Here is a 16,499-nt window from a genome sequence, read left to right as displayed (position 1 = left end):
CTATTATCGTCAATTGCATTTTATTATTGAGCTGCCTGAATACTTAAATAATATGCATACATTCAAAAACAACGCTAAACAACACTTGATATACACGAACCTAATATCGTTAATATTCAATCATTTGTGATGACTAATTCATAGCTTCCTCATTTTCTTTTAATTGGCACTTTCTTTTACACTTCATATATCAGATGAGGAATTTATGGGCCCTGTAATCTCTTAGTGATCACGTTTTCTACATTTATCTCCGGTCTCTGCTTCGTTGAGAAAACTTTTCAGATACTCATCGACCTCTTTCTTTTATCTTGCCGAATTCAACCTATCCGGAGTTTTTTTTTCATAAATTTTCATATAAATTTATTTAAGCTCGTAACTATGTAGACAGCGTTTGATCTCTGAACGTTTAAAATATGAATAAAATATTTACGCGCGTTACAAAACGTAGTTAATAAGTGTATGACGACCACGAATATTTGTGTATGATATAACATTTTTTTCTCTGTCATATCATCCAGAATGAAAATGCAGGAATAGAGTAGTTCTCAAGTAAGAATACAATGTTGGGGCTGAATGCTGTTTTTTCCGATTGTCTTGGAAGCTCTCCAATTTCACTTTCTACGATAAGTTGTCCAACGCATTTGCACGAAACGCAAAAGGAACATCTCGCTGGCATTTCCGTTTCTATTTTTCGCCTATGTTCCTTCTTGTTTTTTAGCTTAAAGCCCAGTGAAAGCCGACGAAACGTTTAGCTAGCTGTAAATGTCTGACTTTCGCTTTCTTCAAAGAATGTGACCATGAGCAAACAGTTGCAGTCACGAAAACTCAAGGCGTACAAGGTGCTTGTGGTATACTTTCATGGTATCTATACTAGGCCAGGCTACAACTGCAGTATCGCTCAAAATAAGTCGGAATGATGCAACGAATTCTTCATAATTTAAGGGCACACCTTGTATTAGTGTTTATATTGCCTAATGTTTCTTGGATAGGCGCTACAATTTATCGTTTGTTAAAAAGACATTGACATTGTTGAGGATATCGAACGGTGTATGCATCGACCTATTTTTTGTAAACACTAATATTTCATGGAAATAATGAATACACGTGTATTACGTGTTAAAGCTACAGATCCTTGAACGATTTGGTTATTATCGTAAATTGCTGATAATCATATGAATTATTAAAGAATACGTTACCGAGTGAATTTATAGGAATTTCTTACCAAGCACTGAATAAAAAGTAAAAAAGCTTCTAAGACAACTGTATTTGATGTTTTTAAAGAAAGTTTACGCGATTGCAATGCAAATATTCCAAATGCTAATAAAGTTTTTTACACAGAAAATCTGTAGCAAGATATACTAAATGAAGTATCTACTTTTCAAAAAGAACGCTTTACTTGAAAAAAAAAGAAATGTATTCTATCACTTTTAACTCTAAAATCAGCCCGTTCCTGTTTTATCGCTAATTTCGACTCACCCTGTACGAGTGTTGGAATTCTGTCACCAAGGTAATGGCACGTGCTACCACTTGTCCATGATTTATCTACAGAACCTCGTTTCGTCATTGTGCCTGAAGATTAATTTTCAAGCAGCCTCGCTATTCTCATTGAACTCTATAACACTATACTCATTGAACGGATAGGTATCCTTGTTTCAACACCTCATTGCTTGTCCTGTGTACGAACTACATGTATGTATATATATACACTACAAGCGATGCGTGCAAAATTACGACAGTATTTTATTCAAATATATTTTGAAAATATCTTTCTTGTTTCCAAAAAAAAAAACAGAATATGTACATCTATCTAATTTCTTAATTTTGTTCGATACGAAATGGATTAAACTACTTGAATTAACGATAGTATTCGTTGAATTATGTATCTTGAGAGAGACAGATTATATCAAAGTTATGAGAAATGATTAGATAATGGTTGATTATTATTATGACACCTTTCCAATCGTATTGGAGTTGATAGTATTAATTGATGTAAACGCGGTGATGTAATAACCAATCTTTTGTGAAATTAATTGCGCGATACTATACGCGCGATACTGCGTGCAAACATTGTACAATGCTATTGTATTATTTTATCCTTAATAAATCTGCTACACACCGCTCGTTAAGATTGATTTTATGCATGCAACGAGCTAATTGTAAATGATAAACCAACATCATTGCTAATATAGAACAGGGATTTTCACTTTCAAACAAAGCAGAAATTTGGACGCTCACAGTTTACAGCAACAAAAAAGACGATACAGTAAAGAGATAAATATAGTAGAACAGAATTGTTATTAGATTCATGCTAACGCCTAGGCGCACCAACACTTACTGGCCGCAGCACCTTCGAATTCCCTTCTGCCTTCTACGCGTACCTTTTTTCACCCGACAGCAAAGAAAGTGCTATTTCTGCTGTGGGGAAAACCACTTCCCCGGGAGATATGCAAGGGAATGGTAATGCTAGCTCGAAGAAGTCGTACGACGTTACAAGAATTGTGTGCTCACATCGTCGAATTTCCGACTGTCGGAAATAGAAGAAATAACTAGGTGAACCGAAAACTGACATGTACAAAATTTATCCGAAGTTCACATAGTTCTACGAATTAATGAAGCGCCAATTGGTATCGTTATAATATTCTTTTTACTATGTCTATGATCCTAAAACGTAATTTATCTAATAGCTGTTTGAGTATGCATATTAAAAATAAATATTTTTATGTTGATATGTTTAATCAATTAATAATTAGAGAGGTAATAATACTTTCAAACATGCTTTAAAATAACTCCATTGTTTATTTTGTATGGATTGTATATGTATATCAGTGTCAGACAGTTCAGAGTATTAATTATTCATATTCATATCATAGAATAACTTATCTGTATTTCGAGGATAAGTACTTTTTGTTGAAATAAATAAAAGATCAGGCTAAAAATGGCTAACCAAGTAGTTCTAGACTGTTTACACTAAATTCTACATTTTTAATATTAAATTTAAGATTATGCAGGATAAAACAGATGCTTTAAGGAATCAAATAAAATTTTTATGATAAAGAGTAATTTACTATGGCGCTCAATATCTTCGAAACTTGGTAAAATTGGAACATCTAGGTGGAAGAATAAACAGCGATGAAAAAGGATTTAACGAATCCTTGGAATTTCATTTTATAATCGCAGTGTTAAGAAATAGAATTGAATAACGTTAGTTAACTGTCGTGTTAACGTAACGTTGGTTCTTAACAGGCTAAAGATTAAAAAAGCCATCATCGCTTTCTAGAAAATTTTCGCAAAATTAATTCAAAGAAGGAGAAAAAAAGAAAATGAAAAAAGGAAAGCGTATCGAATACAATACACGTACAACATAGTATCGATTACTTATTTCCGCTAGTCTCTACTATCATTATTTCCCTAAGGATTCAAAAAGTTGTTCCTTTGATGTTTACAGGATTCCAGGAAGAATACAGGAATTATCGAGCTCTAGAGCAATTCGATTGTGCAAAGAACATAAGTATCTTCTTGGAGATTATCTTATCCATTGAGACCACGAAGAGATTTCGACAAAATACATAAAACGACGTAAAATCAAGATATTTTGAATCAACTGACGTGAGCATAGGATAATGAAAACAATAGCTGAAAATAGATGGCTTGGTAATTATCAAGATCAAGCTTTTCAATTCACTTTGACGTTGCATACGCGAGCAATGTAATTATGCTGATGTATGTAATAATATTAGCATAATTGACCCTAACTTGGCTAGTCGCATAAACAACTGTACCTAAATTTAAATCCACGTTCGCTGTTGGGGATTGAATTAATTATGGCGGAGATTAATAAAAGATGAAAATGAAATGTAAATTCAGACGTATATTAGGAAGAAAAAATATTATATTGAAGAATACAGAAAATAAGACATCTGCCTTTTCACCTGTAAATTACATTTTTAATTAAAAATTTTAATAAATTCTTATTAATTACGGGATGAAACAATCGCGTTTTACAAGAATGTTCCAACACTTAAAATGTATATTTCATTAAAAAAGCAATATATCGTTGGAACGTGCTTTTTCTTATCTTTATGAAGTTATGCTGTTGTAAATACTTAAAACTTTTTGCTCCTTATCTAAAAGCTAATCGGTACTATAATCTGAAAAATTTCTATGACCATTACGAAGCCTTGTAATCAATTCGAGAATATGCATTTGGCACTCGTTCAGAAGCCGTTAATTTTGTCCCCTCTAGTTTTAGCGATAAACACAAATTTTATTTGCTTGAAAAATGTCTTTATCAACTGAAAATAAAACGACAAATAAAAGTGTAACAAGGGTCATACACAAAAGCCATATAAAAACTACCTTGTTTGTGCTGTAGATGTGGGTACACAGATTATGGCACCATTTAAAGCACCCAGTACATTTAATCCATTTTTCATCCCTTTATGTCGCTCGACAACTGCTTGTTATACCTACAAAGCACAGGTCGCATTCTATTCGTCTCAGAGGCGAAATTCAGATCAGCGGAGGAAAAGTAAATTAGCCACAAAGTCATTTTTCAATAAAATTGCTTTGGTAGCAATATTCTTTAATAATATGTCTTAATTAAGAATAAATATTCTTTTCACTCATTATTCCCTTTATTTTGCCCTTTAATCGTGACACAATATCTCATGAAACTAAGAACTTTTCTTGCTGAGCTATTGATCGAATTACAATATTCATAGGTAGTTAATGATGGTGGATGCTTTGAACAATAAATTTCCACGTTTCTTTTGTATTACGGAAGAGAAATCTCTTTTTACTTTCGAGTTATTAAATTTCTGTTGACTATCCTGTACATACAAATAACCTTTGTATTTTTACGAAGAAAAAGGCACAGAAATTAATATCATATAAATAAATATCGTGAGAATTTCCTTCCACAGCATTTATAGAAAACAATCTCATACAAACTTTACTCTTCTTCCGCACATTTATTAACCCCTTAACCTACAACTACGGGCATAGCCCGTTGTACGATGTTCGGGCCAAACGTAAATATTACGGGCATTCTCGAACGTAAATCGTAGGTTAAGGGGTTAACTATAACTACGAGAAGTGAGGAAGAGAAGTTGTAGTAATTTGAGAAATAAAAGGACGATCATTTTGTTGCGAGCTCGGCTTAGTCAGGATTTCGGAGAAGAGAGAAATAAATGATAATTGAGATGTGACGACAGAGATGGTAATAACGTTAGGAAGGAATTTGAATTTTTGTGAAAGAAGAAGATGCCTATGGTTGTGACTAGAATTTGCGTCAAGGAAAGCACCTGTCTCTAGGGAGAAAGAGTTGAAATGGCTAGAAGAAGGAAGGGAGAAATAGAACGGGAAGATAGTCTGAGATCGAGCTTCGGTTGAATCTGTGGAAGTCGTAAAATATAAGAGTGTCGTCTTTAATCCGTGTAGAAGTCGTTTGCGGCTTGTATTTTCGTTCTTTCCTCCTGAACATATCGATAAGACTGACTTTTTCCTGGAAAAGGATCCCGTATCGGTCGAAGTTTAAGATCACTTGATAAATTCTACGAAAATTGGATATTACGGTGAATTTTGTACTGATGCTAATATATTCTTTTGTATAGGTAACAATAATTTATCAATTGATAATATTATAAGTATTTCATTTAAAAGTTTAAAATTTTTCGTCAAATAGCGTAATTGAATAATTTAAGAAACGCGTATTAAAAGGGTAAAATATCATAAAAGAGAATTCTGGGCACGATAAAATGTCAATTGAAAAAAACAGAGATAGGAAAATATGAGTTCTCATTAAAAGATTTTCTTTCCAATATTATTTTTATAACAATATTAAAACGATTAATTATTGGATACTCGACGTAAAAGAGGTGAATGAATTACGAATATGCTTCCATAATACGAATTATCGCTTGTTCAAATGGTCAATGATATTGATTAGGGTAAGAAAATGAGCGCAAGCACCGTAGTCACTAATGTGCCGCACTGGTACGTAGGTACTTATATATGTACTATTGAAAGTACACGGCTTCGCGTACCCCTAAGCGATTACGTTGGATAACGTGTCCACACGACAACTAGGCCGATGCTACGTCAGATTGGCATTAAAATGTTCCGAGTAAACTAGAAACGCGACTGCAACGATTTCTATTCCATCAAACTATCAAACCATCAAACCGTTCTATATATAATTGCCCCTTTTAAATATATTACCCTTTGATATTTCGTGATATATTATATTACAAATTACGGTGAAATATATTAAAAGGATCGAGCAATCGACTATTCGATTATTATTACAGGTATATATCAAGCGGTTTCTAGGGTAAATATTGAAATCTGTGGCAAATCACGAGACAAAGCAATTTTATAATTAAACAAAGTACTAATTCTGTGATTAATCCAATTCAGTTTCATTTAATATGTACAGGACTTTCATTTAAATTGGATTGCTAACTATAAGAAAGATTAAAGAGGGTTTAAGGGGAAAGAAATTATATTACAACGACACGGAGATTCAAATTAGATACGTAACAAATTTTCTTTTTCGAAGTAATTAACTTTGATCTCGAATATTTATTGATTTTAGTATCTAAGTCTATGCACTTGAATCCGTCACGGACTCAATCAGTTGTCTAAATCTATACACCTGCACGCCTAACAAGTTTAGATATAAAATTTAATAGTCCACTATCCGAATATATAGATGTAGATTCCTCAGACATTAAGCTATCAACATGAGCTTTATAAAGTATTTATCTTTATTATTAGTTTCTATGATAGTGGATTAATCATGGAAATCACTTTAAATGGTACTTTTGCGAGAGTAAAATTGATTGGATTTCGCAACGCTATCGGATTTCTGTAAGATTTAACTTACTTTCTGAAGCTTATAAAAATCCAATCTCGATTTCAGATTGATTTTCTGACGCGATATTTTTGTCTGGAATGCTTTGATACAGAAGAAAAGAAAGAAAACTATGTGTATCTCGCACAGTTTTATGTTGCGGGGCACAAAAATGTTTAACCGTGCTATTCTCCTCGAGTCTATATGCCTCGAAAAATTCAAGAGGAATGCTCTTTCATTGGATTATAGGTCAAAAGCAAGATTGGTAAATATCTTCAATAATAATATTTTAAACGAGGTTATTGAAAGTAATTAATGACAATAACGGTAAGAGGTATAATACTTGAAATGAAATTGGAAGCTATTTTCTATAATTATTCACTTGGTACAAATGAGAAAAGTAAGAAAAGTGGATAAACAGAGATCTGCTTGATCTAATTGCAAGCGACAAGTAAAAGCCAAGTTGAAAGAAGATAGTCACTTTGTTATTTCGAAGCGATAAGGGTAGATTACAATATTGGTTTTCCAACAATAGAAAAACCAATACAAATACATAAAATACATCCTTATGTACTTGAACACACGACAACCTTCATTTACTATAGAGTGTAATCAATGATGCACGAAAAGTATCGAATACAAGCCTAATAAGAACTACTGTGTGCGATATATTTGAGTTAGCGAAGAAAACTAAAACTGAATATTCTGTTCTTATACTCCTTATTATTCAGATAAATATAACCCCTATCGTATAATACGCTGCATACGAGACTTTGCATCCTATTCAAAGAGGCATTCAAAGAGGTGTTTGAGACCTATACGTATGTGAGTAGGCTTTGAAATGTTGGAAAGACAAAGGCTGCTTCATTTAAAAATGGCACACAAAAATGTTCCTACGTCATTTTGCACATGAAAATTCTTTTCACTCTAGATTTACTGTTTATGATTGTCAGCGATAAAAAATATTAAAAGCATGGTAAATTTTCATTCATTAACTAATATAGCTTTATTCTATACTTAATCGATAAAGTCGCATGTAACAAAGATAGTAATGAGATCGAGTGACCCCCGAAATTCTATGACAAGAAAAAGAATTGCATGACAGAGCCCTCTTACACAATGAATATTATTAGCGAAATACAAATTACAAGTTACTAATGCTAATTAATTGTTTCATGTAGTAGTAACAAGTTTAATAATAAAAGAAGTTTTATATTAGATTTTGAATTACAACCCAGCTGATAATATCTTACACAGCAAAATTATAAAAAATTGTAAAATTGTATTTTTCTACAGAAATCTGTCAAAGTATTTGCATATAACCTACAACTTGTCACTTGGTAATTCACCAATATTATTAATTATAAATTATTGTGCAAGAAGATGATCTGTGTGCGATTAAATATGGTGTTATTATGTACCTTTTTATACAAGTCTTATAAACAATTTCTTTTGATCTCGTTCATTATCCTCGATTTTTAAGAAAGCCATTTCCTTTCACAAGTCAGACAGAATCACTTGTTCATTCTTATATTGAGTTTGTAATAAATATATCCATGTTTAAAATTCAGATATTTATTTCTTTGAACGTAATATGAGAAACAATTACTCTGCTGGAAACACTTCACACGACACGTGGCCTTTCCTAGAATTCACGGCATTGTGTTTAAAAGGTTTGAATATACTCGATCTGCCGCCAGGCAAAACATCCCCACCAGTATGAAATTTAAGGACATAACGGTGGCCTGAAATACCATTCGATTGTCGAAAATTGAAGAGACATGTCAACTCGTTTCAGGTACGTAACCTATATATTAACTGCATAACGTGTCCACTACTTTTTTCTCTATATAATATTAGATATTAGGTTCGTTTGATTACTAATTTATTTGTCAATTTATAAATATTATTACAGTAACGTTAAATAGCCTTTCTTTAAACTTTTCTCTTCGATCGTGTATTCAGCTATTAGACATGTTGATAGTCTGTAAGTAAGTACACAGTATTAGTTGCTTTTGATACAGATTTTGAATTCGATTATTGTTTCATCTGAATATAATTGGTAGTAAATTATATCTTATTTTATACATTTCATGTATGTATATTATCTTATACAGTTGTTTTAAATCCTGGTTTCCTTTTGTGCAGATTATTGGTTAATGGCGAGAAAAGAATAGGAGTTTAAATATGAACAATTTGACAATGAACGATCAATTTGATGGCTTTTTATGGAGATTGGGTAATGTTTAATTTACCTTAACGGAAGCAGTCTAACGTTTTACCACTGGATATACTAAATTTTTCACTTATAAAATAAATAATATGCTTCTGAAGTTACTAAATTTTCATTTTTTAAATTTCTATATTAGAATCCAAATTTTTATTATTATCATTATTATTATTCCAATTTTCATTACTGTTGTTAGAATTATATATCTAATAGATATTAATCTTCCATTATTTCAAACTTTTCAAATAATGAACATTAGTTTACGTTTTGTTACAGATTTTACGTAGTTTCCATTTCGCCAATGGAATTCGACTTGGAATTCGATGGTTTTTCCGTGATAACCACCCTTGTGTTAGAAAATGTGAATTCTTGCCCTCGTGATAACGTGAGATTTTCTAAGCTATTACAACATCGATGGTAACATTCTCCGCATCTAGCTGTGAGTCACATGCATTTTTGTTTCTTTGGTCACTCAATCATGTCGTACGATGAAAGATCCCAATCGACACGAGTGATTGGTTGTATTACATAGAACTTTTTACGAATATAATGACCACCATATATTTATCATGCAATATTTATCAGTGAGTAGTAACATTTCCTTTTTCTGTCTTTCATTTATTAGTGTTTTATTGGGGATAGGTTTTCTTGCATAACATGCTCTTTTATATATATTAATATCATGACAATAATCTTTTTTATTTCATCTTTTATTTCATTATAATATTATTATATAATATAATATTCATTATTTATTACATTATAATATTATACATGATTAAATTATTTGATATTCATACATGTTATATACGGAAAAATAACTAAAAATGTAAAAGAATTGAAATTTAATTATTTCTATATAAAAATATTCCGTATTAAATTTCACGTTCAAGAAGAAACTTCGTGATAGTCAGATTTCGGAATCTAAGTCACGCGTTTTGAACACTGCTTTCATATATTCGAAAATATGTTTTGACAAAGGAATCACTGAAGGCTATTTTCATTAATATGTAATTTGGAATCAATTATTATATTGCATTGTGTTCTTCCATTAAAATTCTTTTTTTAATGCACTTCTGAATTCTCAATAATAGAATAATTTTTCTAATTCAAAGTAAAATGAGGAAATGCAAACTGAAATATTAATAGCTCGTTAGATAAAAGATGGGTACATTAATTATTTTTAGTTCAGGATTTTCAGATTTAACACTTTGTACGTCTATTAGCAGTTTCCCGATCATGTGCCTAGGTGCTACATGGGTAAAGGAAAAGCAATGGGCACGATGACCGTAGTTCATAAGTTTATAATAATATCTCAGCGACTGTAGCTATGCGTTACTGTATCGTATACGATGTTTTTCCACATTGTGTATATGTGGATAGATTGTGAAATTGCGTCACTTCGTTTCGTCCCTTGATCTATCTAAATATCATTATTTTTTTACAAGACATATACAGTCTTCCAATTATAAAATTATTTCTAATTAAAATTGAGATTATACATATTCTTATTGCGCATTGGTTTTACGCAATGGTGGCTAGTCATCGCCAGTTGATTTTGGAAACGTAAATAGAAAATGGTACGTAAATTAGAGTGTGAAAGCAATAAAACTCGGGTATTGGAGGCGCCCCAACACATCCTCTCTCGTGTAGGCTTCAGTACCCGGCTGTGATAATCGTGTATTGTGCGTGTGTTGGTGTATTTGTTTTTTGCCATTTCTTAAATATAGGGTTAGATAGATAGGTAGCATATTCTGTGACGTGCGTGTTAGTTATAAGTAGGTAACACCAGGGCAGATTGATACAGTCTCTGATCGGGTAAGCGCATTTTCGTATAATCAATCAATCAACCTCTGAAATTATTATTTGAAAAATAGATGGTGAAATTGGCACAAATGGGGAATGATAATCGTCTAGTTTCGTCTATCGATTTTTCAAATTTGACGATTTTATCACGCTATCGCGATCGTAATCGCGAAATAGGACTCGAAACGTTCGTATATTGCTCGAGGTTCTGTATATACATGTACGCGCGTATGACCAACTATCGCTATAATCGTTGTTCGTATATTTGGGCATTTAGGTTTCGTGATTTATCGTTAAAAGTAATTTTTTTGTTTGCGATCTTGAGCCTAGATTTAAGTTTCAGCATCGTGTCCGAAGAAAAAAGAATCCTTATAAGCTCGAGAGACTCTATGGCAATTTGCCATAGAAGAGGGCAACTACTAATGGCTTTCCATCCAGAGGATGAAGAGTCATTATTGTTATTACTTCGTCACTATGCTCGCTTTTAGAATTTTAGTTGTAGTAGTAGTATTTATAGTGGTAGTAGTGGTCTATTTCTTGGCCAACGTAGACGTTGGTTCACCTTCATATTGGGCAAATTGCGCCTTTTTTGTACTGCCAGTAATTAATTACTGTTGCGACTGAATGTCAATTTCAGTTTCAATTAGAGTTACGATGGAGTGATCGTGGTTGCTTCAATGTCGCTAATTATAAAATATCGCGATCGTCTTTAATATGTTTTATTATGAATTGTTAGAATTTCTAATGTTTTATTTTATCTAATGCTAAATTATAAAAATTATGACTTATAATTAATTTTGTAGTGTTGCATTTTTATGGCTATTGCAAATATTTTTCCGTCTAATAATGCAGGAAATATTTCTTTCTTTATTTTTACAATAACTACTGTTGAGCAATAGTTTCCGTTTGTGATTACTACTTGATTCAAAAAGTTTCAGTTTCTAGCTTAATAATACTTTCAAAGTTGCTGCATTTTATTTTTCTTAAAGAATAACACACAAACAAAAATGCAATTTCTCGGATCATTTATTTTGATGAATATAAACTTGGTAAAACAGCTTTGAAACTACGAGGATACCAAGTCTTCATAACACTGAAATCATCAAACTTTTACAATCACAAGAGAAGTGCGTACTGATTAAAATAGTCCTTAAATTTGATTAAAAATTTTCAATTTTAACAAAAATTATACTATTGATATTTATCTTGGAACAATATTTGTTATATAGATAAAATCGTTAATGAAGTGCAATGTTGTTCAATTCCTTCACACGTCTCATAATTTTGTCACGGAATGTTGTCTCCTGTGTAGTTGACAAAAATCGATTGGCTATTTTAGTCTAGTGGGGATCGCAAATGAAGATACACTGTTTTATGTCCAAATTACGTAAACAACGTGCGACGCATGTGTCGTTCACGCGGAATGATTCATGATTGCTATCTGCAAGCTTAAATATCTTTTCCGAAATCGTAATAAAGTTATAACTTTTCTCATTCCAATAATAACAGTTGTAAATCTTTTATTCCAGCAATAAAGTCTGATGTCGAAAATATTTCAGAGAAATATCACGGATGACTTTGCAATCGTGTATCGGCTATAATTATAGGTACTATGCTTTTATACGTTTGTTTATATTGCACTCAATTTTAATGAAAAAAGTGCAAAATTCATACAGGTTTAGGCATCGACTATTCTCTATGAAATAACGGTCGATAATTCTTTATTACAAACATCATCCACTGCAGCAAAAAGTTTGAAAAACACGTAATATTCTTGCTCCTTTATGTCTGTTTAATTACACATAATTTTTTTTTTTTTGTCGATAATCGTAGAACTTAATTTATTCTCAAATTGCAATTTTCAACTTTATACGATCTCCTTCGCATAAAAATCTGCTTAATACTTTTATATTCTCCTTTTCACAATCAGTTCAATGGAAGTAACTTTATTGTCCATATCCATAGAAATATATATGTATGTATATATTTTTATCTCTATTCTAAAATATATGGATCGGTGCATTAATAAAATGAAAAAATTAAGTATCTGTTTGTGCAATTTATGAAAACTTGATTGCATGTCAAGCTATCTCGACTTTCATCCAAAACATTCAAGACAAAGGAGATGTAAGCTAACAATAAGCATGGATAGAAGAAGTTCTTCCCTTATTTAAGAAAACTTACAGGTGACGAGTCGTAATCGATGAAGACAAATTCCTCTTCTCGTGGAATCTTTCTTCTGGAGATTCGAAACAACGATAGGAGTCCGGAGAAGCGAAAACTGATGTACTAGTAAGAATAGTATGGATTTTCTATTGAATCGTCCTTCCAAGTATATAATTTTTCTATCATTAGAAACTGTTTCGTATAACTTATTTCATAACGGTGCGATGGTATGTATCAGTTTCCAACAGAGACAGTGATAAATCTGAGCCGTCGAAGTTTTCAAGTTCTAACAAGCACTAGAATTAAACGAAATTTTGATAAATACTTTCATGGAGATAAATAGAGACAACGATAGTACAATATAGCGCAAAAAACAAATCTATAGTGATACAACTAAAGAAACCGAAAACAAAAACGAAATACAAAATAGGAAGTCTCATTTTATATTCAGACGTGTATGTATCTACCTTTTCAGCGTTCGAAAAAAGTAAAAGCGCTTTGTCATGGATGCATATAAAATTCTTTATTTAAATATAAACATATAAATATGCATTTAAATAAAACCAATCATTTGCGTAAAGTATTTTCACGGAAATCAAAGAAATCTTTTCATCTGGATATGTCAAAATATTGTTGCAGAAACGATAATGAGACGTTTCAACGATTATCGAAATTTTCAATGATGAAAATCGCAGCTGATCTTCGCGAATTCACGCATTCATATTTTGACGCGCTTCCGAAGCACAAGCAATCAGCAATCAACGTTTATTGTTAAACGAAGCAATGCGCGGCAATCGAAATACATAAAATTTGACGTTCGAATCGAACAAAAACAAAGAAGTTGGAGTAACAATGAGTGAAAAGCAAAAGAAAGAAAAATCGAACTGTATCCTCTCCTTCGATATTGTGCATCATCAAGTATTTCAACGGTATGTACGTGACAATGTTACGGATCGTACGCAATGGTGAAATGTAATCGCGCAATGTCACTGCGAGAAGAAGCTAAAGGTCAGTTTTCACGGTGAAGGGAAATTAATCGGTCACTTATAGATAACTAGAGTCATGTAAAGATGATAAGCACCAAGAATAGCGTGAATTCTGGAGCACACTTTAATAACATTTTTATATCAAATGCGATAAAGTATCTCACGAGATCGAGGGTTTGTGTCGGAATTATAACTTACGTCGCAAACGTCTCTTCTCCGAATACGAAACTTATATACGGAACAAACTGTCGATTTACGAGTGACACAGTACGGATAACCGCGAATCAGAAAAAACACACGAAATCGCATAGAAACGGACGAACATCAAATTCACGGAACAAGTTGCATAGCTACCATGGATGGCGAAAAGAACTCGACTACCGGTTTTGGATTCGGCGAACAGAATTCTTGATAGTTCGAGGCTAGAGACGGTGTGACAGACTCAATGACACTTTCCGAAAGATAGAAAAGTATACACGAAGAACCTCGGACGGAATGTAATGGTACGCGCGCGTAACGCCTGCTACGGAGGATGCGGTACCACTGAACGCTAAGGGGTTGCCGCTTCATAGGCGTCCCCGACTCGCTAGGGGCTGCTAACCGTGAGGCCAGCCAGGGTTGTCGGTAGTTGTGGTGGTGTGGTACTGACGTCGGTGGTGGTGGAAACGAGTATCGAAGAATCACACTGCACGGAGCCACCTGCCGATGCGTAACATGTACCAAAGTTTCGCTTGTCGAATCGTTATCTGTTTACAGACAAAATATCATCGTGGAAAATTGCTTGGAAAATACCGATTATCTCATTGTCAAAGAGATGATCCACACTCATATATTGAATGTTGGATGTTGTTGCTTTGTTTTGGGAACAGGATTAGTGTCTATATTATAAGATTTATCAACATATGTGATATTGTATCGATGTTCTTGTACTTTTAACGATTAACCCTTTGATGGTGTAGTTAAATGACGAAGAATTCAGAATGAACGATTTAGAAAATAAGTGTTTATTTGTCGTCAACGTCATTTAGTGTCAAATACAAAGTATTTTTAATTCACAATCTGACAATTTTCAGTCCTCATTCTCTTGCGTCGTTATTTTCAAAATTCATTTCTTCGTTCTCGCGATTCATAACTCACAAGCGTACGTGCGATGACCAGATTGCACAAATGCGAACAGTTTCCGGTTTTTCCCAATTTTCCATTCCTACTATTTTCTCCGGTTCTGTCTTTATCTATCTCAACTTTTGTCTTTCCTTTTCTAATACTATTTCACGTCTGAAATTGTTCCATTGCGAATCAGTAATTGCATCGGCACTGGAATCTTCGATTCTCCTGCATCTACGTCAGACTATTCCTTGATTTTTCTACTACGTCACTCTGTTACATGTACTTAGTTCATTACTACTGATCATTATACAATTACGATATGTTCAGAAGTTAGACGTTATTAAAGATGGTGAACACGTTAAATGTTTCACTTTGTCTATTGTGTTTACGTGATAACAAATAATATATTAAAATATCAATCGATTGGATTAACCTTATCCAAATTAGATTAACACTCGCTGATTAGATTAAACTCATGACATAAAATACATTTGTATATAAGATGTTACATCAAAGTGTTTCTTTTCATCAAAATGAACAACGTTCGAGGGTGAATTTCAAAGGCTAAAAATGGACAATTATAAAAATAATTGTTGATAATTGTACATTCCCTTTGCCAACAATATGTGTTTAGTAAATAATTATTTATAAGCTCCCAAATAGTTTTCCGCTTTTCCTGGACACTTATTTAAGTTATGTCACTTTTGAAATATATGCGCGATATATTTAGCCATACGCATATTTATATTTTAGTCATGCGTACCTTTATATTTCTAAATTTTAACAAATATATTTAAAAAAATGGTTTTTATGATTGACATTTTGCATAAATTGTTAACCAGCATCAAGGTCCCTTTGGCGCAGAGGATAGCGCGTTGGACTTCTAATCCAAAGGTCGCGGGTTCGATCCCCGCAAGGGATGATGTGTTTTGCATTCAGTAATAGAAAATTATCTTTCTGAATTGCTAGACACACTATATGTTTTTGAAAATGTCATCGTAAACAGTTTTAACTCACCCGTTGTAACTACATTCGTTCGTACAGCAGGTAGTAAATTTTATTTTATGTCTCAATCGATAAAATTACTTTTTAAAGAAACTTTTAGCATAAAATTGGAATGAGAATTCACACGTATTAATAACGATTCTCTTATATTCTCCTCAAACTTCAGAAGTTTTCCAACAATTTATGCTTTTCTCCTCCAAAAAGGGTAGATTATATTCATTGAAAGAAGAAGAATATTTTATTATACGAAAATTGAACCGAGGATTAGCATAAGCGGCAAACAATCTTGTGCTCGGTTTCCGAAACATAGCTGCCATGTAGAAGAATTCGTATTTTATCTCCGGAA

The 16,499-nt window shown here is 32.6% G+C and overlaps 1 protein-coding gene and 1 non-coding gene across 14 annotated transcripts in view; one reads left to right on the top strand and one right to left on the bottom strand.

Annotated features, from left to right (window-relative positions):
• The window catches only part of LOC138179827 (uncharacterized), a 40,486-nt gene extending 25,850 nt beyond the window's left edge, over window positions 1-14,636 (bottom strand). For 3 of the 13 annotated variants that reach the window (XM_069112967.1, XM_069112978.1, XM_069112979.1), the window contains exons 1-2: window positions 14,240-14,634; window positions 13,074-13,351 (exon numbers count right to left, since the gene is read on the bottom strand). The gene's annotated coding sequence lies outside the window, so the exon portion shown is untranslated. The other 10 variants (XM_069112981.1, XM_069112977.1, XM_069112969.1 and 7 more) reach the window with 10 other exon arrangements.
• Window positions 14,637-15,997: 1,361 nt separating this feature from the next.
• TRNAR-UCU (transfer RNA arginine (anticodon UCU)) lies at window positions 15,998-16,070 on the top strand. The gene has a single exon. It is a non-coding gene; the product is annotated as a tRNA-Arg (tRNA).
• Window positions 16,071-16,499: the final 429 nt, after the last annotated feature.

This window comes from Bombus flavifrons, chromosome 5 (assembly GCF_040668555.2).
Source record: "Bombus flavifrons isolate JBK064 chromosome 5, iyBomFlav1_principal, whole genome shotgun sequence".
In the NCBI taxonomy this organism is placed as follows: Eukaryota; Metazoa; Arthropoda; class Insecta; order Hymenoptera; family Apidae; genus Bombus; species Bombus flavifrons.
Note: the sequence above shows the minus strand (reverse complement) of the source record. Positions and strands in the feature narration are given on the sequence as shown.